This window comes from Oncorhynchus gorbuscha, linkage group LG21 (assembly GCF_021184085.1).
Source record: "Oncorhynchus gorbuscha isolate QuinsamMale2020 ecotype Even-year linkage group LG21, OgorEven_v1.0, whole genome shotgun sequence".
NCBI lineage: Eukaryota > Metazoa > Chordata > Actinopteri > Salmoniformes > Salmonidae > Oncorhynchus > Oncorhynchus gorbuscha.
Genome location: NC_060193.1, coordinates 28679275 through 28703222, shown reverse-complemented (window position 1 = coordinate 28703222; position 23948 = coordinate 28679275). Strand labels below are relative to the sequence as shown.

Here is a 23948-nt window from a genome sequence, read left to right as displayed (position 1 = left end):
TTTAGCTGACAATATATGACGTTTTAACATTTTGGAACCATATTCTCAGTCATTGTTTTAACACTTGAGGTAAGGTACATAGGCTAGCTCTTTCACAAACACAAATGTTCACAGTTAGTATGATCTTATCCGCATGGCCACAGCTACGTTTACACAGACAGCCCAATTCTGATCTTTTGACCAGTCAAATCAGATGTTTTAACATCAGATCTTCATCAGAGCTGATCTGATCTGATTGTTCAAAAGACTAATTAGTGGGGGGGGGGGGGAGAGATCAGAATTGGTCTGCCTGCGTAAACGTAGCCATACAAAACCGAAGGGGCTATTTCTCCAACTCCTCCCTTGCCTTGGTTGGAAGTAGACTAGCTGGGGCCGGGCGTGTCGCGGTGGGCGGGCTCCAGTGCGGTGCTGATGCTGTCTCTTCTATTCCACGGTTGCAGGTGGAACGGCTGGGCTGGCTCATTTCGCATCTGCTAGCTGGAGAAGAAAAAACTGCATTCTGATCTGCTTCATGCACTGGATAACAAAATAAGCGGCACGTCCAGGAATATTACACCGTTGAAGTCTGGAGAGTTATCGGGAAGGATTTCAGAAAGACACAAGTAAGGACTTAATTTTTTACACAATACATTTAGCTGTGGTCACAATTCCTTTGCGTCTGCGTTTTCTGATAGTGCTGCTGTGCTGGAAGCTGGATTTGGATGTTCCGACAGTGTGACAAACATCAGAGAATGGTTATGTCAGATTATGGACCTTTTTGCTGTCGACTGACGTTCTGAAATAATGTTTTGTGTTGAAAGAGAGGCTAGAAAGTTGTCATGATAAGACACAGTTTCATTTGAGCAGAATGTATTCGTGACTGTAGGTGGAATAATGCTTAACGGGTCAATATTGTGGAGGGGATTAGACGGACCTGGCAGCGGTGTCCTTTGGGATAAACCATATCCTAAACGGGCAGACCGCTGTTCTTTTTTTCTGGGTTCCGAATTTGTCACGCAGCGTCTTCAGAGATTTCCCACATTGCTAATAGCTTTTTAAACGTGCATATTGCTGGTGTGGCGGAAGGGAATCGGGCGGAGGGAACATATCTCGCACTTGCATTTTTTGACCATCGCTGCGGGGTCTTGAGTTTGCAGTAGGCTACATTCCCGAAACATTAGAAAATAAACACCGGGGAGTGAGTTGAAATGTTCACAGGGTCAGAAAAAATGTGAGGAATGTGATTACTGTGAAAATGTATACAACTTACGGTTGAAATATTACATGTGATGATCCGAGAATCAATTGTGAGACGCGTGCGTCTTTTTATTGCCCAGTCTGTCTTTAGCCTACGTCCACAGAAGGCTGCTGTATCGGACCAAGTTCAGAAACATAGTCATATGCTTCTTGCTGCAGTGAATGAGACAATAATAATACTTCATCCATATTCTTCTCAGTCTATTGTCGTTATAACGATTTCTCCCTTCAGTGACACCTTTTCCAAATCGTTGAAAGGAAGCATTTATTGGTTTGATATACTGGAGGCTCGATTTGGGTGCTCAGGAGAGAGCCATTGAAGTTCAAAACATGGGCTTCATTAAATTCGTTTTCTTTGGCTCTCTACAATTATATTTTAAGGCTTTAATAGGTTCACAACACCTTCAATCAGGCCATTCGAGGCCACGCATTGTCCGGTCTCTGGACCATTGCGTTACAATTCTGGCAGCAAAATATGATTCCAACACGATTTCGTTGTAGTTGCATTTACTTACAAACAGATATAGAAGATTACATAATTATAGCTTGGTTTACATTTTTAATGACAAATACGCACATTTGAGAGAGTGGCATCATATCTGCAATTGCGAATGAAATGCTTTCTACCATGCCGCTATACCTTAGCCCACTGGGGTGCGTAACCGTCTAGGGCAGGAACGGTCATCTTTGATCATGGTGGGGGCCACCGGAGAGAAAAAAATCCGGTTTTACAGCTAAATTCCTGCCATTCTACACTGTAAAAGTGTCAGCTGATCTTAACATGTTGTGTTGGCCAAAACTTAGATCCAACCTGAAAATACTTAGGAACGAAAAAGGTTAGGGAAACCCACAGTGCTTTTAACATTTTCAATTTGCATATTTGATGTCTCAAATATGTCCGTTTTAGACATTGTATTTTAAAATCACCGTGGGTGTCCCTAATCTTTATTTTAAGTTTGGGCCAACTGAGCAATTTTAGTTCCGGTAACACTGACAGCGAACACAATTTGCCATAGGGTGGAGAGGAATGTTTACATTTTTGAATATGATATCTGAGTGAGAGTGACTAACAAAATCAATGGGCACCCCTGGTCGGTAATTCGACCACGATTACTACAAGTTTAGATAGCTGGCCGCTAGACTAACTTACTTACATGAGCTAATTGAGTGACTGTCAGTGACGGCCATAACAAGAGAAACGGCTGATGCAAAAACAAATGCACTTTGTGTATTCTACTATTCAAACGGAAGTTGAGACCCCGACTGAGTTCCAAAAAAAAAAAAAAAAAGTTGCCCATCCCTGCCAATATCAGAGAGAGAAAAATACTGTGTTCAACGACAGTTAATGGTTACCTTTATATGAACAATAGTGCTACATAGGGAATACCCAGGGCTAGGTTGGAAGCTTGGAGTTGATTAACGCTCGAACAGGCTTCTAATTCAAATACGGACCCCTGGGACAAATCATTGGTAATGATGGCCGTTCTGTAGTGAGAGCATCTATTGCAAATTTATAGCCAGTTGCATGGCCTTATATACCACTCCTCAGATCTATTATGTTCTTGTTCTCTTCTTCTTACTCTCTATTTCAGCTTGGGATGTTATTCGGCTAGGTTGATTTGTAGCTGACCCAAGTTGAAACAATATTCCATGAATCACTTGCATGACCAGCTCCTCTCACCATTGTGTTAAAGGGAAATGCAACCAAGAAAATGAATTCAACCATTTGAAATGTGATCGCCGTGTCACAAGCTATTGATTTGGAGTGCTCTTTCAGGGCATTCAGGCCATGCTATTGACGTTTGTGTCCTCTAAAGCTGTTTTGACTGACAGTGAGTGAATAGTCAATTAATAGCCCCTAATTAGCATCTCTTCTAATATGCCTACATATTTAACACGGTGGTGCTGCCAACAGAGGATGAACTGCAGGGCCCATGTGCACACTTTCTCTCCCTATTGTTTTACTCACTGTGCTTTATGGAGGGTGCTTAACATTGCTATTATGGGCTGAGATGACTTATAATAATTGCAAATTCCCGCTGATTTGAATAATTGTTCCAGACCTTTTCACCATTTGTTATTCTGTGAGTGCAAAAATGGAATTTTAAGGTCTCCTGCCTGGCTTTGCTTGCTCTTATCCACTGACATGCAGCTTTCCTGAGTACAAAAGGCCATACAAATCTGCCAGTGTTTGAACTCCAATAATTAGCCTCATTTAAAGGCCTCTGCAATCAGCATGCATTGGTACATTGGATAGCCTCTAAATTAGGCTTTTTGAAAATCGGACTTATTCACGTACCTCAAGGAAGTAGGCCCCCAACCTATAAGTTCTATTGTGTTGTATTGCATTCTATTATATCGTATTCTATTCTTCTCTATACTGGTTTGATAATGGGCAAGAGAGGGGCATCATCTCTAAAATGTCAACCGCGTGATTAATTTCAGGATACTTTGTTTGGTATTCTACTGTAGTGGAGAGGTTCATAAAGCAAGATGTCAGACACGAGGCCTCCGGAATCCTATCCACTGTGTTCTAAATAGCTGCCCTTTCCCTGACACAGACATCACGGGTGCCTCTCACGCACCTCGTTTGAGACGTGCCCCATCGCTAGGCCATTGCTAGGCTGACACTGGCATGACCTCCTGTTCTGGTTCATCACTGTCAGGGAGGGAGAGAGGGGGAGAGAAAGGAAGAAAGAGAGCGAGGAGGAGGATCGCGAGGAACGAGAGAGGGAGAATCAGGAACGGTAATCTCCCTGTAATCCCTAACACCGCAGCGACGAGAGCAATCTGCCTCATTAACTCTCTACTCCTACTCTTTCATCCCTCCATCAATCCCTCCATCCAATGAAGGAATGAGCAGACGTGCTGAGGGGGAGGTACAAGGCAGACAAGCAGACACTTTCAGTTGCAAAGATAAGGGGATGGTACGGAATACAATGACCCCTCTTTCCACCCACCTCCACACTCCATTCCCTCATTTGTGTCTATGTATCTGTGATGAGGGGAGACGTGCCCTGCCTGCCTGCTCTGTCTGCTCCAGCCTCAGTCTCAGTCAGTGCCTTGATTTAAGCAGAGCAGAGGGAGTTATGGGAGGCCTCTGATGGAGAAGGCCCTATGATGTAGCAATGTACTTAAAGACCCCTCACTGTCTTCCACACTGATTGGCTGGATCCTTGAAAGAGAGAATATGGAGTGGAGTTTTGATTGATCTGATTGGGTACTTCCCTCTGGATGTGCTGGTTAAGATTGAATGGTAGGCTTGGAAAGAGTCATACCACAAGGAATAATGGCAGGCAGTTGGTTTGGGGGCTTTTTGGGGATGTTACGTTTTGAAGTTATTTCCTGGATTTGGTGGATGAACGACAAAGGGATATTCTCAGAATTTGCCTTTGGTCTTCTAATTGATACACCAAAGGGACTGCAGTTCAAAAGCCCCTGTACCGTATAAACGCAATGAAGAAAATAAAAACATCTATAATTCCACCAAGATTCGGTCGTAATTCATTCACTGGATTTCACAAGTATGGTTTAATCATGCATGGCACGATTTTCTGAGTAGTTGAATGAAGTAAAACCTTTTCATTTCGAAGTTATCCCCAAAACAGCAACGCATAGCCAATTAACTAATTTACCTCTGGCAAAAGCCACATTTGATATACACTATTTGCATAAAAATATATCAATAATAAAGACAAGATGGAGGCTACATGCTTTTATCCTCCCTTCCCTCCTCCTTCTCCTCCACCTTCTGCTGTCATAATACCACAGATCTTTAGAACTCACCAGACCTGGGTGTTTGGGGTTTGCATTCCAGGTGTGACGCATCGCGTTAGCACCCTCCAGCGAGCTATTTAACCTAAATTACTCCAGTACAAAAAGACAGCTGCTTTCTCTGGTTTAAAAATACTCCACCTCGCCTGCCTTCGGAAGGGCAACTGTTGGGCAAACAGAATGAAGTAAGCGCTCCGTTGATGATTTATTAGGTTTGCCACCGCCCTGGGGACATTACCTTTTTGAGACACAGTGGTAAAAACCCCTTTATCGACTGTTCGCGCCGTTAGCTGTAGAGGGGGTCAGTAATTCAACGCCAATGCTAACACCCTGCACTTTATAGGAGTTCACAAGCTAATCTGCCCCAATGGTTGGAAAGATCAGTCAATTGTCTTCGGGTACTCATTTCCAACGAAAGACATCAACAGGGGGAGCCAATGGGACATGTTAATTGTTGCTGTTTGGAAAGGGTCATAAGGAAGCATTGTGTACTGTCTGTTGTGTACTGTATACATTAGGTACTGGAAGCGGTGTGTATTGGAAGAGAGGCAGTAGAGTAGTAGATTTGCATCCATTCCAGTCGGTGACGTTCAATATCAATAGAGTTGGACTCTACTCATTTTTTTCTGATATTGATAGCTGCCTACTTAGGAGTGACCAAGCCTCGGACACAGCCTTGAATCCATGCCGATGTCGTCGGATAGATGGGACCCGGAAGTTCGGAGGGAATAGGGAAAGGTTCACAATCGTCAGTCTAGATCACGGTGATCTTTTATTTCTTAGCAGTGACTTGCACGTGACTCATCTCGGAGATGCAGAGCTTCAGCCAAGGACACAATACAATACTTTCTCTTTGTTCCGTCTGCCAGTCCCTTCTCTCTGTCTCCTCAGTCGTCTGCTCCTGTGTACCACTTCACAAAACCATTCCGACGGAAGAAAAGAAGGAACACATAGGTTGTTCCCTTCACCTAGACTGCGAGAGGGATCGAGTCACAGTATAGCTCAATCCCAGAATTCACCCGTACCTTTCCATGCTATTCATTGGACGAAATGAGGTCTAGATTGTCCCCACACTTGGGAAGAAAGAGACAGGTGGCCTGGGGTTGAGGAGGGCGATAGTGGTTGAGATACGCACTGGCTGTGTGGCACAATATCAGAGAGTTGCACTTTTTTCCCTTCATGCGGCTGCAAGGGAAGCCTATTTGAGAAGCACAAAGGGTCCTCTTCAGGAGAGGGTGAGGTGCTCACCAGCCACAATAGGGCCTCTTAGAATGGGCCAGTGGGGCGACGACGGCCTCTATTGGGTTTGTGCAAAGAGCGTGCCTTAATCAGCACCAGCCCATCATAGATACTGCTGGATTCTGATTGGAGATGACAAGGGAGCATAGTATAACACAGGCAGGTATGACACCCATTCACAGACTACACACAACCATTGGACATTGGATGAACGAGTGAGGTCATGCAATTATCTGCATCCCGTCGCCTTTGTGATGAGTCAGATGAGATTAGGTGTATAAATGGATAAGTGGTGACTTGCTGTCTTGGCCATGAAATTTTGAAAATCAAAAATAAAATCAATTGAATGTCCTCAAATTGCTGTGTGAATATATATATATACTTTTTTAAAAGTAAAACTTTTCTGACAGGGGGCACGATGACCCATCTTACTGTCACTTTCTGTTGTTCTGAGTTTCTCTAATGGCGGCCCCAGTGTTGTTTTTATTTTGGTCGTCGGGGGCGATTGAGGCTGTGTCATAGTAGTCCATGTTCTGCCCGCCCGGGCGCTCTGTGCTCTGGTCTTGAAGGGAAAAAGCCGAGATGTGATCGGTCGGGATGTGTCAGAGGCTTCTACCAGAGAGCGAGGTAACTCAAAAGACGAGTCACAGCTCTCTCCCCCTCCACCCCATTTCAATAACAATCCAGTCTGATCGGTTGAGAACATTTCTGACTGACTCCAATCTGAAGTACTTGGGGGTTTATTCATTATTTGGGATTCAATCTCACTCAATATTCCAGCATTGTGTACTTTTCGATGCCTTGCATTAGTGAAATAAGCCCGAGCTCTGAATATACATAAGGGATCACCGAAGTGCATCAATGACATGTACTGTACCTACTACCACTGTATCTTAACAGTCCACACATGCTCTCCTCATAATAACTCTCGATGGTGTTTCTCATCAACACCACGTCCCCCAAACATTCCCACAACCCTCTCCAGTTCTCAAACTCCATCCAAAGATTGATTATCAGGGATCACCATTTTTTGGGGGGACCCGTGTCTCTCTTATCAGCAGTTATTAATAGGGTTTTAGCACATATTGTGATCCAAGTTAATATTCCATTAATTTCCCAATGGCAGAGTACATATTTGTCAGCAGTTTTCTCCCTCTTCAATCTGCTGTGATTCAACATTTGGCCCGGTGTGTGAACTGTTTTGGTGGTGGCTTGTGCTTCTGCTCCCTGGTGAGGACCCAGAATAACACTCTAGTTATGTGTGTGTGTGTGTAGATGTTTGTGTAGAAAATGTGTGTCTAGATGTTTATGGTGCAAATGTGTTTTGTGTGTGTGTGGTTTCTTTGCTCAGGCTCCAGATCAGTGCCCGATCTGACAGCTCTCCTCTCTCGGACTCTATAAATACTAGTGCTTCCCCTGTTTCACTCTGTCTCCCCCTCTCTCTCTTCCCCTGTTGCACTCTGTCTCCCCTTATCTCCCTCTGCCTCCTCCCCTGTTGCACTCTGTCTCCCCCTCTCTCCTTATCTCTCTTCCCCTGTTGCACTCTCCCTCTCTCCCTTTGCTGGTACGGGCCAGTCTCATCAAGATCTCTGTCCCCTCTACTTCTCATGCTATTTCACACGCGTGCATTCGGGAAACACGCATGCACCCGCGCACACAGACACACGGACGTGTAAATACAGACGTTGTGGAGAGAGAAAGGTCATCTCCTCCCAAGCCTACCAAACTTTTTCGGAAGGTTTATCGATTCAATGCTCTTGCCAAGCAATTTTCTCCAAGGCTCCCCAGACTGGGTAAGATCTGCAAGACCGGCAGATTGTCCTAGTTGCTCACTGCTCAGTGTGTAACCCTGTGGTTCTGTTGCCAAACATAAATCTCCAAGACTTGGCTAGCTCCCTCATGGCAACGGGGGGAAAAAAGTAAATGGAGGGAGAAACAGTATTGTTCAGACCTTTTCATCTTGCTCTTTGTTGATTCTACTGCATCTCTGTTTCTTGCTGGTTGGTTTTTGTTCCGAGCGAACCTCCCTGGAACGGTTTAGGTTGATTGTGTGTAAGCTGCCTGCAGTCTTCTGGCTTTACTTTAGTAGTCCCTCGTGGTTTGCCTCAACACATTCGAGTGTAAGTCCTAAATTATTCATAGTTACCTTCTTGTTGGACTGCTGTCGACGTCTTGCTTCATTAATCATGGCTCTAATGATATGGCGTTTTCCATATGGCACTTGGGACTGCATTTTTTCTATAACCGTGACAGTAGTAGTAGGTAATGCACGTCTTGCTCGGCATATTCCGATTATGGTCCAGTGGAAACTGTGTGTGTGTGTGTGTGTGTGTGTGTGTGTGTGTGTGTGTGTGTGTGTGTGTGTGTGTGTGTGTTGTAGTAGTTTTCCTCTCACCCATGCACCACTCTTCTCCACAAATACCCATTCAGAATTATACTGCAAAGGACTCACTCAGCGAAAAACAAAGGGATGAAGGAGAACAACAATGATGGACAGATAGTTATTGTGTCATGCGTGGCTTTGCTTGTGTGTGCAAGCATATCTTTATGTACAAAAGTTTAGACACACCTACTCATTAAAGTGTTTTTCTTTATTTTCTACATTGTAGAATAATATTGATGACATCAAAACTATGAAAGAACACATATCGAATCATGTAGTAACCAAAAAAAGTGTTAAACAAATCAATATATATTTTATATTTGAGATTCATCAAAATAGCTACCCTTTACCTTGATGAAAGCTTTGCACACTTGGCATTTTCTCAACCAGCTTCATGAGGTAGTCACCTTGAATGCATTTCAATTAACAGGTGTGCTTTGTTAAGTAATTTTGTTTTGTGCAGCGACCATGTTGTGTTGCTACCATGTTGTCATATTGTGTTGCTAACGTGCTGTGCTGTCATGTGTTGCTGCCATGCTATGTTGTTGTCTTAGGTCTCTCTTTATGTAGTGTTGAGTTGTCTCTCTTGTAATGATGTGTGTTTTGTCCTTTTAATCCCAGCCCCTGTCCCCGCAGGAGACCTTTTGCCTTTTAGTAGGCCGTCATTGTAAATTAGAATTTGGTCTAATCTGATTTGCCTAGTTAAATAAAGTTTAAATAAATAAATAAAAGACTGGGACTATAATTTTTTACCACAAACACTTCCTTTCTGGTCCATTGGTACTATTTCAGCACCGAACATATATGGACAGCTCCTGTTGTGACTTCAGTTTACTGCCCCCAGTGATTTCAGCACCATGGACAGCTTCCATTCCCAAACACACTCTCCTTCTAGTCTAGGAAGGACAATATCGCAAATTCAGCACCACACATATATGGACAGCTCTTGCTGTGCTGTGGCTTCAGTTTAATGGCTCCTCTGATTTCAGTTCTATTGGACAGCTCCCTACTCCAACTTTTCTCTCCTAACCCAGATCAGAGCAGCGAGTTTGTGCTTTCAGCACCTCAGCTCCACCGACAGGAGTGTATGATGGATTAGAGCCGTGATGCAGCTGCTGTGTGTGTGTGTGTGTCTGTGTGTGCAAACTTCCTATTGTTCTATAGGTGAGTTGATGCAGGGCCGCCCCTCCCTCCCAGCGCCCCCTTCCCCCCTCCCTTCTACCTCTCCTTCTCCATCTCTATTCCTCACTCTGAGTTTTACTCTCTGTTGTTACGGAGGGAGAAACTGAGGTCTTTGAAGGTAAGCATCCATTAAGTGCGGGTGGTCGGGTTGGCTCCCAGGGCCAACACGGAGGAGGCAGCAGGAGACAGTATTAATGATTGACCTGTGTAAAGCCAGTGGTGGGGTTTACGGCCTGGGGAGAGGACATGCTGCTGTGATGATGACTGATTTCGCAGACACGTAAACACACACACACGCACGCGCGCGCGCGTGTTTTACATCAGGTAAACTGCTTAGAAAGTATCCCTGGGGTGTAAACTGAATGTATTATGTGAATTAACCAGCCTATATGATGTTGTTAATAATAACCTTCCTTTTATAAATCTGACACCATTGCCAAGACCTTTTTGTTGACTGCTTGACCTGACCGGGTCAAACTGGGCCCTATATTGGGGCGGAAGGGTAGCTAGTGGTTAGAGCGTTGGACTAGTAACCTGAAGGTTGCAAGTTCAAATCCCCGAGCTGACAAGGTACACATCTGTCATTCTGCCCCTGAACAGGCAGTTAACCCACTGTTCCTAGGCCGTCATTGAAAGTAAGAATTTGTTCTTAACTGACTTGCCTAGTTAAATAAAGAATAAATAAATAAAATAATAGTGTTTTAATATGACTGTAATTCCAAATTGAAAGGGAAGATGAACATCCCTGAATTATAGTAATCCACTGTAAAGTAGACTTCATAGCAAGGACCCGGACTTTTTCTTTACCACATGCCCTTTCCAAGAAAATGTCATGGGCACAATTTATTTTCTCGATTATTGTTATTCAAAGTATTCCATGCCAGGCTGTTATGAGGTTGTAGCACGGTCAGCTAGAGGATGCCCTGCATGGCATGGTGGCTTGGGGTGGCATGGGGGTGAAATCCCTGGGCAGCACCTGTGACCTGGCAAAGAGTAATCACAGTCTGCTGAAGTGGCAGCTGATGCCTTTCACACTCCTACAGATGGCCCTGGTGAGTCGTTTGTGTGTGTGAGTGAGTCTGTGTGTGTGTTGTCCCCGCCAAGGTCGTGAGCTCACTGGGATAGAGTTGCTCCTGATCTGCCGATTTGTGGAGGGCGGAAGGTGGGTGGCGCGGGGGGAAAAGAGGTCAAAAGCTAGGAAGGCTTTTAATCAAGGTTGACATGTGACTTAGCAGGCAGGGCGAGACTGAGGGAGGGAGAGATCAGGTCCAGGAGAGTAAGAGGTGGAGGAGGAGGGATGGAGGAATAGAGGAGGAGCTGGAAGAAAAGGAGAACATTTGATTTCCCTCACACCCCCACTAACCACACTGATGTGTCATGCCTGCCATGACAGGCAGGGGAGAGGCTAATTCTAGGAGGGGGGAGGAGGTAGAGGAGCAGAGCATTCACCTTCTTCCTCACTAAACAGGGCGGCAGGTAGCCTAGTGGTTAGAGCGTTGGGCCAGTAACTGGAAGGTTGCTGGAACGAATCTCCCGAGCTGACAAGGTAAACATTGGTTGTTCTGCTCCTGAGCAAGGCAGTTAACCCACTGTTACCTGGGTGCCGAAGACGTGAATGTCGATTAAGGCAGCCCCCGCACCTCTCTGATTCAAAGGGGTTGGTTAAATGCGGAAGACACATTTCAGTTGAATACATTCAGTTGGACAACTGACTAGGTATCCCCCTTTCCCTGAACAAAGTCATGATGAAAAGAGGGGGGTGAGGGGCACCCTGAGGTTTGACATTAGATGACCTAAGGCCACCCCCGCTGTGGTCCCCCCCCCTCATGTGGTTCCCCTGGCTGGCTCTGCTCTGCCTTTACAATTCATCCCTCATTCATATGCTGCAGCGCTGCGTCAGAGAGCAGCAAGCCCAGAGGGGAGCATCCCCCACACAGAGCAAGGGAGGGAGAAAGCGCAAGACACATAGGGAGAGCGACAGAGCGAAGGAAGATAGGATTAAAGAAAAAGAGAGCCAGAGTGGGTAGGAAATGGGCGATCCACCGAGAGAGAAATAGGGGAATATTAGAGAAATAATGATTAAAAGAGCAGGGTAGAGGGAGAGGGCATCCACCCACAGAAATCGTGTGAACGATAGAAAGCGCCCCCCCCAAACTGAAGTTAAATGCTAAACATGTTGCTGTTTACTGCAGAGGCAGCCCTTAGCTCCCCGGGCAGCCCCTGCTCTGCGCTCTGGCTGCCTGCTTCCCGTGAAGGGGTTTGATGTGTCAACCTCATCCGAGGTAGACTGGCATTCAGGCTCAGTCAAACCTTACCCAGGTTATCATAGTTCAGTTCAGCGATAACGCTGCTCCATAAAATATGGGGCGAGGCCGGGCCATATAACCATTAAATATTTCCTGCAGCATGTAGAGTAGAGATAAAAGATAGAGTCACTGCTATGCTCAAACTGCTGAATACTAGTTGTACTGTAGCTTCTAGCAAATAGTAGAGCTGTATTTTTGATTGAGACGTCTGGACAATCGTTTTTATGTCCGACAGGATTTCTTTATACCTGCGAGTCTTGTGAATGCATCAGAGTTTAGAGACTTCAAATGCATTTGGCCTTGATCCACTCCACTGCACACTGGATGCGGCATTGTCCTAGTGCCCTATAGAATTCAACCTATTTTAAACACGTGTGCTTTCGTAGAGTGAGCCGCTGCACTGGATCCTGGTTTGTCATATGTACAGGTTCAGCCTAGTCCTGGAGTGAAAAGCTAGCTCAATAGAGAGTCTCTATAAGCAGCTGTTTAGTCCAGGACTAGGATTCCTCTGTGTCTTGGCAACTGACCCATAGTGTCCTTTGTAGAACACGATAGAGAATGAAATGGAATGTTAGTGGAAGGACTCTCTAGTGTACGTGTGGCCGCAATGTGTCGACGACCTAAATGTCATCCGTTGCCGCAGCGTGTTTACCTCGGCTGGGAAGTGATGCTCTGAGGGGTACGTGACTGAGAAACTGACAGAGGGGGAGAGGAGCAGTTTCTTGGGCAATGCACGCGCGCGCGTACACACACACACACACACACATTGGGCTGGAGTGACTACTAGTGCATTAACAGTGTCATGGGTTGAATTGAGTCTCCCAGTCATATTTAGAGGACGAGGGGTGATTGTCAGGGAAGGGTTAATGCGAAGCTCTCCTCCCGAGGCCCTGTGTCTTACCCCTCAGGACCCCGTAGTGTTCCATCAGTGATGTCATCCCAGGACAAACAACATCTTGAGCAGAGTAACGGCCCCCCGGATGTCAAATTAAAGGCTGCCATCATTTCTACCTTTTGCGATTTGTTGGGTTTCTTTTGTGTGAGTGTGGGGTCAGCTTACACTCATAGGTTGGAGTGTGTGAGTGCGCGAGAATGTGTGTCTGTGTGAGTGCGATTGTGGGTGACAGATCTTAATTTGAGCCAGTTTCCAACTACAGAAAATAATCCTGCATAAACAGAAATGTTTATTATTATGTGGATTATAATTCATGGAGATTTTTGTAGGAGTTGATACATTTTTAGTAAGAGGAAATCAAGTCTGGAATTTCAAAGTGGAAATGACCAACTTCAAAATCCTTTTTTAAAGGGACAGTCTGCCGTTGCTATAGATATTTTTTTGGGAATTATAAATGAATGACATGTACCCATTTATTCTGAAAGAATATAATGTATAAATGCCTCGTGCTTATTTATACTCCATTATACTCCATCAGAACCCAAAATATAAGCTTGTTTATAAACCGCACAACTGGAAACAAACAGTATATGACCTCAAAACATGGTTAAAACTATCATTTTGATATCATGGATAGATTTGAGAGTGCTTACATTTCTCCAGCCCCATCCTCAGCTTTTACCGAAACAGGGGCGGGGCATAAGCTTTGTTAATGTTTCGACTAAGGGTTGGTCCTTTAAACCTCAAATACACTGCACATTTTATATTTCCTGCATTGCGGGAAAGTTCGCCTACAATAGGGTGATCAAATTAAGGTCCTACATCTGTCAGTGGATTTGTAGATTTACAATTGGATAATACACAGGGAATGGAGTCCTGCGGGCATTGAACAAGAAGCATTTACTTTCTTTGTTTACTTCAGAGTGGATGATGCTTGTCACAGAGCTGCTGTCCATTGGAATGTGAAGACTCTAATTGAATTAACAGAAGCCTTATGGCATATTGTTTCAGGCATGCTGCATTATGATGGAACACTGCTCATTCTTAGTGGGAAGATGAGGGCGAGTGGAGGGTGTGTGTGTGTGTGTGTGTGTGTGTGTGTGTGTGTGTGTGTGTGTGTGTGTGTGTGTGTGTTCCCACAAGCAAACCATTGTCATCCTCGACTTCTGTGTGCATTTGTTTACGTGTGCATTTGGGTGCGTAGGTGTGTGTGTAGCGTGTGTGTTTCTGTGTCACACACGGCACCCGGTAGTGCAGGACACCTTGACAATGTATGAAAGTAAGATGAAGAAATATTTGTTTTATTTCCTCTCTCTGTCCCATTGGCCTCCTGCCCAGCTCTACCCCAGTCCTCTCTTCCTCCACTCATCCTGTGTTTATTCCCCCCGTCTCCACTCCTCCTCTCCCAGCCAAGCAGGCAAGCTGTCCTGATATTGTCAGGCTGCTGCGGGGCCCGGCTGGATTTACGTCAGGCCTGTGGTTGGGGAGATGATCGCTTCATCAGTCCAAGTGTAAATCTAGGAATATTTAACGGCTGTCGGCCTCGTCCATCAATCCAGGACCCCGCCGGCTCCCAGGGAACCTCTGGGGAGGCGATATACACTGGCCTTGCTTACACACACACATGAAGATACACACACACACACACACACACACACACACACACACACACACACACACACACACACACACACACACACACACACACACACACACACACACACACACACACACACACACACACACACACACACACACACACACACACACACACACACACACACACGTAAGCACACACACACACACACGTAAGCACACACACACACACGTAAGCACACACACACACACGTAAGCACACACACACACACGTAAGCACACACACACACGTAAGCACACACACACACGTAAGCACACAACACACACACAACACACACACACACACACACACACACACACACACACACACACACACACACACACACACACACACACACACACACACACACACACACACACACACACACACACACACACACACACACACACACACGTAAGCACACACGTAAGCACACACACGCACGTAATTTATTCTGTTTTCCAGTGTACATATACTGCATTACATCATTGTAGCATTAGCATATAGCGCTACATATAAAATGTCCCCTTTCTTATGCTCATCTTCCATACATTCCTATTCCGTCTTTGGCTCAAGCTGTAGCCTCGCGTCTTCACACGTCTGCCTATTGCTTTTGGCTCCGGGTTCTTGGCTTCACTCTTTGGCCAGCTTTCCCAACTCTAGCCCAATGCTCGATCATAGCTTAACATGCGAAAGAGGCATTCAGTGAGCGGCAATTCAATCCCACTTATAATACTTTCATTTGTTATGGCTTTCCAATGGGTTTGATCGACAATGGTGTGTGAAAGCTCAGACTGTGGAAAGACTAGGGAGTATGTTGGCATGTGTAATATTGATTAAATCATTGATGGGATGAAGAAAGCAGCTCAGTAGATTTGCTGTAAGTCGAGACAGTGTGTGTGTAGCATGTGTGTGTGTCCAGGAAGTGCTGTTCTGTGGTTGGGTTAGCACGCCATTGTGATGTTAAGCTTAAACCCTTCTGGCGAAGTCTGCGGAAAGGATACGCAGCATGTCATAATGTCTATCCCAGGCTGTGTAGAAAGCAAGTCAGTGCTTTTGAATCATTAGTACTCACTACAGACGCAGGATCTTAATTTGACCACTCCTTTGGTGCTGAGAATTGTCCTGCGTGGCAGGAAATGCAAACTTGTAATGTATTCGAAGTTTAAAAAAAAGAATAATAACAATTTCCACTATAATTGTATTTTCCACTTTAAAATGTGCATTCACTACAATCCACAAAATAATTCACATTTCCTGTTGCTGCAGGAGTATTTTCCTGCTGTAGCAAGCTGGATCAAATTAACATCCTACGTATGTACTCACACGTATGTACTCAACGTAGTAAATACTACAACAATACTACAGCAAAAACCCTATTTTTTTGTAACTATAGTAAATACTGCAGTATTTACTTTGCATATACCCTGCCCGTTCCCCTCCCCATATCCCAATTTGCGCCATCTGTAATTGAAAAACCTACATGCCAAATAAACCATTATTGTCTTCACTATGGTTATAGAAAAGAGCAGAAGCTCTGAGCTCTTCATTCAGAACCTACCTACCTACCTACCTACCTACCTACCTACCTACCTACCTACCTACCTACCTACCTACCTACCTACCTACATACCTACATATTTACCTACATACCTACCTGACCGGTTATGGAACATTTGCTCTTTTAGCCCACCACTTCTATGTCAAAGATAATAAAACAAAAACACTTCAGTAAATACTGCACTAATGTCCCCAAAAACACTACAGTAAATACTACAGTATACCGTACTACAGTCTGGAAACACTACAGTAAATAATACAGTATACTAGAGTCTGCAAAAATACTACAGTAATTACTATAGTATATGCTATTTTTTTACTACAGTATTTATACTATAGGAAACTGTAAATACTACAGTATACTGCAGTAAATACTGTTTTTACAGACTTCTGTCTGCAAAAACACTACAGTGAATACTATTGTATTCCGACCATAGGATACACTATAGTATTTTTTAAAAATGTGGGACTGAGCATCACACGCCTATTTTGATGCATTTGACCGAAAGAGCATCAAGGACTTATCTTGTAAGCCTCCTCAAACTACAAGAGGTATACACAGAGGATGTTTCCTCTAATCTTGAACTCTACGCTCTTCAGACTCAGTTGATGCATGGTTTCTCTTGCTGAACACTCTTGGGGCAAAAAAGGCTTTTGGGGTCATTACACATTTTCTACCCATGGAGGGTAAAATTGGGCATTGATGACAAGGTAAAGCCAGCATGGAGAGCACTGTACAAACCACCGTTACAAAAGGGTACTGGAGATATGCAATGGAGGGTTTTACATGGCATCATTGCAGTTAATGCTTTTGTATCTGTTATTAATTCAGATGTTAGAGATGGATGTCCTTTTTGTAATATAAGAGAAACCATTTTTCACTGTTTTATGGAGTGTGAGAGGATAAAACCTCTATTGGAAATGCTGGAATCTTTGTTTAAAGCTGTAGGGGAATTTTTCAATAACACGGTTTTTATTTTGGGGTTTCAATATAGTAAACAACAGAAAAGAAAATGTCAAATGTTAAATTTTATTTTGGGACAAGCTAAGATGTCAATTTTTCTGAGTAGAAAACACAAGATAGAAACGGGATATGGGCAGGATGTAAGATGTGTTTTTAAAGGATTAGTAAAAGCAAGAATAAAAGTAGATTTTGAGTTCTTTTCAGCTGTAAAAGATCTCCTATTATTTGAGGAGAAGTGGGCCTACGAAAGAGCGCTTTGTTTTGTAGAAGAGGGGAAATTATTTTTTGCCGATGAAATAAGTTGAATGTATATGTTATGTATTTATTTTTATTTAGGAATTACATTTGTTTTTTCATTTCTGAAAGGGCAGTGTGTCATTTGTTTTTATGTTAACACTTGAGTAAAAAATAAAGGTTTTATAAAAACTCAAAAAACATTTTCTAATTCAGAATATTGCCAGCTTACACTGTTCCTGCCAGGGAGATGTTGGTGACGCTACTGATCTTCTCTTGGGTTGGGCTCTTCCTGTGGGCCGTAAGGTTATCTGTTGCTCGCTTCTCCTCCCCCCCCCCCCTCTTTCAGCTCTCGCTCATGTTGTGAGGGCAGATAACATCTCTCCCTCTGACCCTCTCACTATCTGACTCCTTCTCTCTTTCTCTCTCTTTCTCTCTCTCTCTCTCTCTCTCTCTCTCTCTCTCTCTCTCTCTCTCTCTCTCTCTCTCTCTCTCTCTCTCTCTCTCTCATTCTCTCTCATTCTCTCTCTCTCTCTCTCTCTCTTCTCTCTCATTCTCTCTCTCTCTCATTCTCTCTCTCTCATTCTCTCTCTCTCATTCTCTCTCTCTCATTCTCTCTCTCTCTGTCTCTCTCTCTCTCTCTCTCATTCTCTCTCTCTGACTCCTTCCATTTAGCAGGAAATATGCAAGTCTGAGTCGTGCTGCCTTTCTGACTACTTGGAACGCATTACCCACAGATTCAGCCCTCCGGTGTGATTTTTTAAATTTTTTTAAAACAAATTCCTTTAGTCATGTTAACAAAGAACCATGAGCCTTAGTGGAGAAGAAGGTAAGAGGAGGGAGGATGGAGGAGGGGTGGATTGGATGGCGGGGGTGTTAAATAGTTACATTGTAACTTCTAGCAAGTAAGTTATATGTGTGGTGGTCCAGCAGGAGAAAGAGAGAGTACAAATTGCTTCGTTCTCCTTCTCTTTCCACCCCTCCCTCTTTCTCTCTCTCCTTCCTTTCCTCCCCCGCTGTTCGTGTTTAAGACGGGCTTATTTCTAGGCAGCCGTGGCTCAGGGGCAGTCCGACAGTCCCGGGCTTGCATGCGATCTGCGGAGCTTCTCTTTAATTGTGGAGCGTTTAAGATGATGGAGAGGGGCTGTGGAGTTCCCTCTTTCCCCCCTCTCTTCCTCGACCCACCCTGTCTTACTCACACACCCATCCATTCGTAGTCACTCTCCCATCTTCTCTCCTGTCTCCGTCTCTTTCTCTCCCGTTTAATGTTCACCCTCATTTATTTCGCTCTCTCTCTCTCTTTCTTTTGCTCTCTCTCTCTCCCTCCCCCTCTCTCCATATCCACCCTTCAGCTTGCTCACCTTTCCCCTCTTCAACCCCCCCATCTCCTCACCTTCACCCCCCTCTCTCTCTCTGTCTGCTTTCATCACGTTGACGGTTGGCACAGCAGCAGATCTGTTTATGATCGCCGCGGCGTCGTTATCGCCGCCTGCCGCTCCTCTGATGTTCCCCCTCCCGTGTCGCCGGCTTCTCCGGCGGCGGCCATTTATCAAACGCCTAATGGGCCAAATGGGAGTACGCCACAGCGTTCACATGATGAACGCTCCCCGTCTCTCTCTCTCTCTCTCTCTCTCTCTCTCTCTCTCTCTCTCTCTCTCTCTCTCTCTCTCTCTCTCTCTCTCTCTCTCTCTCTCTCTCTCTCTCTCTCTCTCTCTCTCTCTCTCTCTCTCTCTCTCTCTCTCTCTCTCTCTCTCTCTCTCTCTCTCTCTCTCATTGGTTGTTGTTTTGCCAAGATGCTTCTTTATGCAGATGGAGAGGTGAGACGGAAGGCTAATTAAAATCGAATACGTCTCTATTTGTGTCCTTGGCAAGACACCTTTACTCAGTGACTGAGGTTCCCAGACATTTTTGCATATGCTTTACATGTCCGGCGGCAAACTTGTGTGATTTTTCTTTTTTAAACAGCCTGTTGTTTTTTAGTATCGCGGCTGTTGGTAGCAACTGTGTTAGCTAGCAGTGCTATCGGAATGGCAATGGATAACTCACACTTGAGGGTATGCCAAGTAACATTATCCCTTTATGGTGTATGACAACGTCAATCATGTCAGGTACTTTGTCATGTGCTAGAAGTTTAGAACAGACCCCACCTTTACTTGATGTCTTCCAGTCTATTGGGAAAGCACCCTTCGCAAGCACTGAGTTCTGGTTGACACAGACGGCAACTTCTTGCTACGGTCGACGGTCCGATTGTCATCCCGTCACTGAGTATTTATGTAAACAGCCGTCTGACATTTGGAGAACGAAAACAAGAAGCGAAATGAATCCCAGGTCTCTGTTACAGATTGCCCTGCCTGCGAGTCTTGTAACTTCACGCAGCTCACGCCACCCATCCCCCCCAACGGTGCGAGAGAGACTGGGGGATCATAAAACTGGCGCCCTAAACTCCCGGTGACCTCTGCTGCCAGGCCACCGACATGTTGCTAAGGGGCAGGACACCTGACAGTCATTCTGCCTGCTCAGGTCAGAGCCTCCTCAGTCTCTTTCCACGTGTACAGAAGCGTGTGATGTTGTCATTGAAACATTTACTGTTGGTTCGTTCTATTGCTCTTGTCGTTAATAGTAGTTGATGCTATGTGTTACACAGTCCTTTGCTTAAGCCACTATTCACGTTATACAGTCCATGTTACACAGGCTATTGTGCTGTCATATCTGATTACCAAATTCATCGTCATGCTATGTTTATTATGTATAGTATATGAATGAATATTTCTCTTTGTACAGAACCACACCCATTGCGTGTATCCTATGGAAATAAAGTTCCCTCTTTTATGTGTACATCTGTGAGGTTGACTTGTTCCTCTGACCGGGAAAGGTGTCAGTGAGTCACCGACCAGCCCGACTGGAGAGCCGCTCTCTTTCAGTCTCCCTAGCTCGAGGACTATCCGAATAAAGTCATACTGTTTGTTAAACACTGGCTGCTGGAGTTTGTGTGCGTGCGTGCGTGCATGTGTGCGTGTGCGTGTGTGCGTGTGTGTCTATATGTGTGTGTGTGGCATTTTCTATCTGAGGCAAAACAAGATGAATCCATATGGCGGATGGTCGGTGACTGAGATGGGAAGCCGATGCATGGCTCAACTGGCGTCAGCATTTTGTCCCCCAGGCAGGTGAAACTGTCTTGCCTTGGCCCCAAATCAATCAGTCAATGAATCAATGGGAAAACCAACGCAGCGGTCCCATAATCAATGGGTCGGCACTGCTACCTTAGACCCCCTGTCAATAAGATATGTTACCATGGTGATGGTTTATTACCCTTCAGTTGGCCTTTGAGTTGGGCTAAGAGTTTTTCCTCCTCGCATGACCTGATCGGGATAAACTCGGGGCCCTAGTTGTTGCAATGCTTATCTTGTCGGTTTCTAACTGCAGACACTATTTCAGAACAATCTGAGGTGATGGCGGCTTGCTGAAATGACATGGAATAAGTGTATGGGTTTTTACTGGTCAGATTATATGGTCAGGAAAACCCAACCCAAAAGTCGTGCCGTATTTAAAAACCCAACCCAAAAGTCGTGCCGTATTTAAAAACCCAACCCAAAAGTCGTGCCGTATTTAAAAACCCAACCCAAAAGTCGTGCCGTATTTAAAAACCCAACCCAAAAGTCGTGCCGTATTTAAAAACCCAACCCAAAAGTCGTGCCGTATTTAAAAACCCAACCCAAAAGTCGTGCCGTATTTAAAAACCCAACCCAAAAGTCGTGCCGTATTTAAAAACCCAACCCAAAAGTCGTGCCGTATTTAAAAACCCAACCCAAAAGTCGTGCCGTATTTAAAAACCCAACCCAAAAGTCGTGCCGTATTTAAAAACCCAACCCAAAAGTCGTGCCGTATTTAAAAACCCAACCCAAAAGTCGTGCCGTATTTAAAAACCCAACCCAAAAGTCGTGCCGTATTTAAAAACCCAACCCAAAAGTCGTGCCGTATTTAAAAACCTAACCCAAAAGTCGTGCCGTATTTAAAAACCCAACCCAAAAGTCGTGCCGTATTTAAAAACCCAACCCAAAAGTCGTGCCGTATTGATATAAAAACAGAACCAAGTTGGAGTATTTTGGCCCTCGGCTGTCTGTGTTTCCGAGACAGTTATCAGGGCCACAGAGAGTCGGGAAGAAATGGCTTGTGATTTTACGGCAGGCTGGAGAACAACGGTAGGGCCCCGTCCTGTGAGCTTCCATGTGCACGGTCGACTAACTGGAGAGAACGAAAAGAAAGGAGGGTCACACTGCATCTGGATAGTCCATCTGCAGATGCTCTGCAGATGGTCATACTATCTGTTGATCAGCAATTGCTTGTTAAGGTTAGAGTCAGGATTAGGGTCTCTGTCATCTTTCCCCTGACGACGTTTGCCAATGTTTAGTTCAGCTTTCACAACTGTATAGCTCAGAACGTCACGAAAGTGCTGCGCGCGCTTGGATGGGGCAGACGTCTGTGTTGTGGTGATTCTGGATGGTCAGCTAGCTGGCAACAATGACGAGAAGCTGTATCGGTGTATTTAGTGTTTTTGCTTTCGTCAGTTCTATGCTGAAATGGCTAAAATTCGCTAGCTAGCTAACCAACAGCTGTAACAATATATTTTGAGAGACAAAAAGTGCTCATTGTACAAAATGATTTATGTTTTCAATAAAGATTCAGAGAGGAAGGGTAGTTTACATGTTGTCAACAATCGTTTGATTCTTAGCCCGAAACCTGTATGTTTTGCCCCACGTTTCTGTGCCCGCATCGGTTTTGTTGCTAAAACAACCCACCCGTCTATTGGTGGATTTGTTCCACAGAGCATTATGGGTACTTTAGTACATTGCACTGCAAAAACAACCACAGAGGACAGATGGCGTTCTCTTCTCTCGATGATTTATTATTTTATGTCTGAAGTAATCATGTGGATTATTATTTGCTTACGGGGATTAAGCCGTAAAGTAAAGCCTGCGCTTCTTTATGTGCTGTGAAATGTCAATTGGGATATACACTTTACCTACAATAACTTTGGATTAGTCCACAAGAACAACAACGATTTTATTAAGACTGTGTAATGATTTAGAATTTCAGTTAGTTGTACATGGCAAAACTCGTAGTCCCTTCTACAGTGTCTGTTGTCCCTGTGTGGATCTGGTATGTGGCAGTTATGAGTATTGAATATGAAATCAAAATCAAAGTTTATTGGTACTCGTACACCGTTTTGCAGATGTTATCGCAGGTGCAGCGAAAGCCTTATGTTTCCAGCTCCAAAAATATCAGTGCTGCTTTGCGTTATCTTACCTGTTGTGTGTGTGTTTATGTGAATCTGCGTTTATTAAATGTGTGTAGGGGAACAGCGTCACTCGCCTGTTGTATGCCTGTTGTGTGTGTTTATTCATGAGTATCTGTTTATGAAAGTGCGTGACTGCATGCTGAGTGTGTGTGTGTGTTTATCAGTGGATTTGTGTCTGTGTTTATCAGTGTGTTTGTGTGTGACTTCATGCTGAGTGCGGTCCTCCTGTGTTGCTCCCTGTCGCCTCCTGACTTATTTATGAACGCTACGCTCTGCCTTTGAAAGAGGGAGTGAGGAGGAACATTGCATTTTAAAGAATCACCTTTTACCTCTCAATCTATCTTTCTTTGTCTGTATTGCCCTCCCCCTCCCCACTCTCTGTTTTCCCCTCCTCGGGATGCTGTAGTTGTTGTGGCCCTAGAATTGTTCTCTTTATCTTCCTCTTCCCTCTTCTTACCCTTCCTCCTCATCTAGTCCCTGAATAAGAGAGAAGGTTGGAGATGGATTGAGGTGTACTACAATCTTTACTACTACTTTACTACCGTTACTACTACTTTACTACCGTAACTACTACTTTACTATCGTTACTACTACTTTACTACCTTAACTACTACTTTACTATCATTACTACTACTTTACTACCATTACTACTACTTTACTACCATTACTACTACTTTACTACCGTTACTACTACTTCACTACCATTACTACTACTTCACTACAGTTACTACTACTTCACTACAGTTACTACTACTTCACTACCGTTACTACAACTTTACTATCGTTACTACTACTTTACTACCTTAACTACTCCTTTACTACTGTTACTACTACTTTACAAACATAACTACTCCTTTACTACCATTACTACTACTTTACAATCTTTACTATTACATTACTACCTTAACTACTCCTTTACTACTCCTTTACTAGCTTTACTACCTTTACTACTCATTTACTAACTTTACTACCTTTACTACTCCTTTACTAGCTTTACTACCTTTACTACTCCTTTACTTGCTTTACTACCTTTACTACTCCTTTACTTGCTTTACTACCTTTACTACTCCTTGCTTTACTACCTTTACTACTCCTTTACTACTCCTTTACTAGCTTTACTACCTTTACTACTGCTTTACTACCTTTACTACTCCTTTACTAGCTTTACTACCTTTACTACTCCTTTACTAGCTTTACTACCTTTACTACTCCTTTACTAGCTTTACTACCTTTACTACTCCTT

The 23948-nt window shown here is 44.2% G+C and overlaps 1 protein-coding gene across 9 annotated transcripts in view; it reads left to right on the top strand.

Moving 5' to 3' along the window:
* The first annotated feature begins 394 nt into the window (after positions 1–394).
* Positions 395–23948, top strand: part of LOC124008799 (neurexin-2-like) — a 1096959-nt gene continuing 1073405 nt past the window's right edge. For 8 of the 9 annotated variants that reach the window (XM_046320362.1, XM_046320358.1, XM_046320361.1 and 5 more), the window contains exon 1: positions 395–602. The gene's annotated coding sequence lies outside the window, so the exon portion shown is untranslated. The remainder of the gene's footprint in view (positions 603–23948) is intronic. The other variant, XM_046320364.1, reaches the window with a different exon arrangement.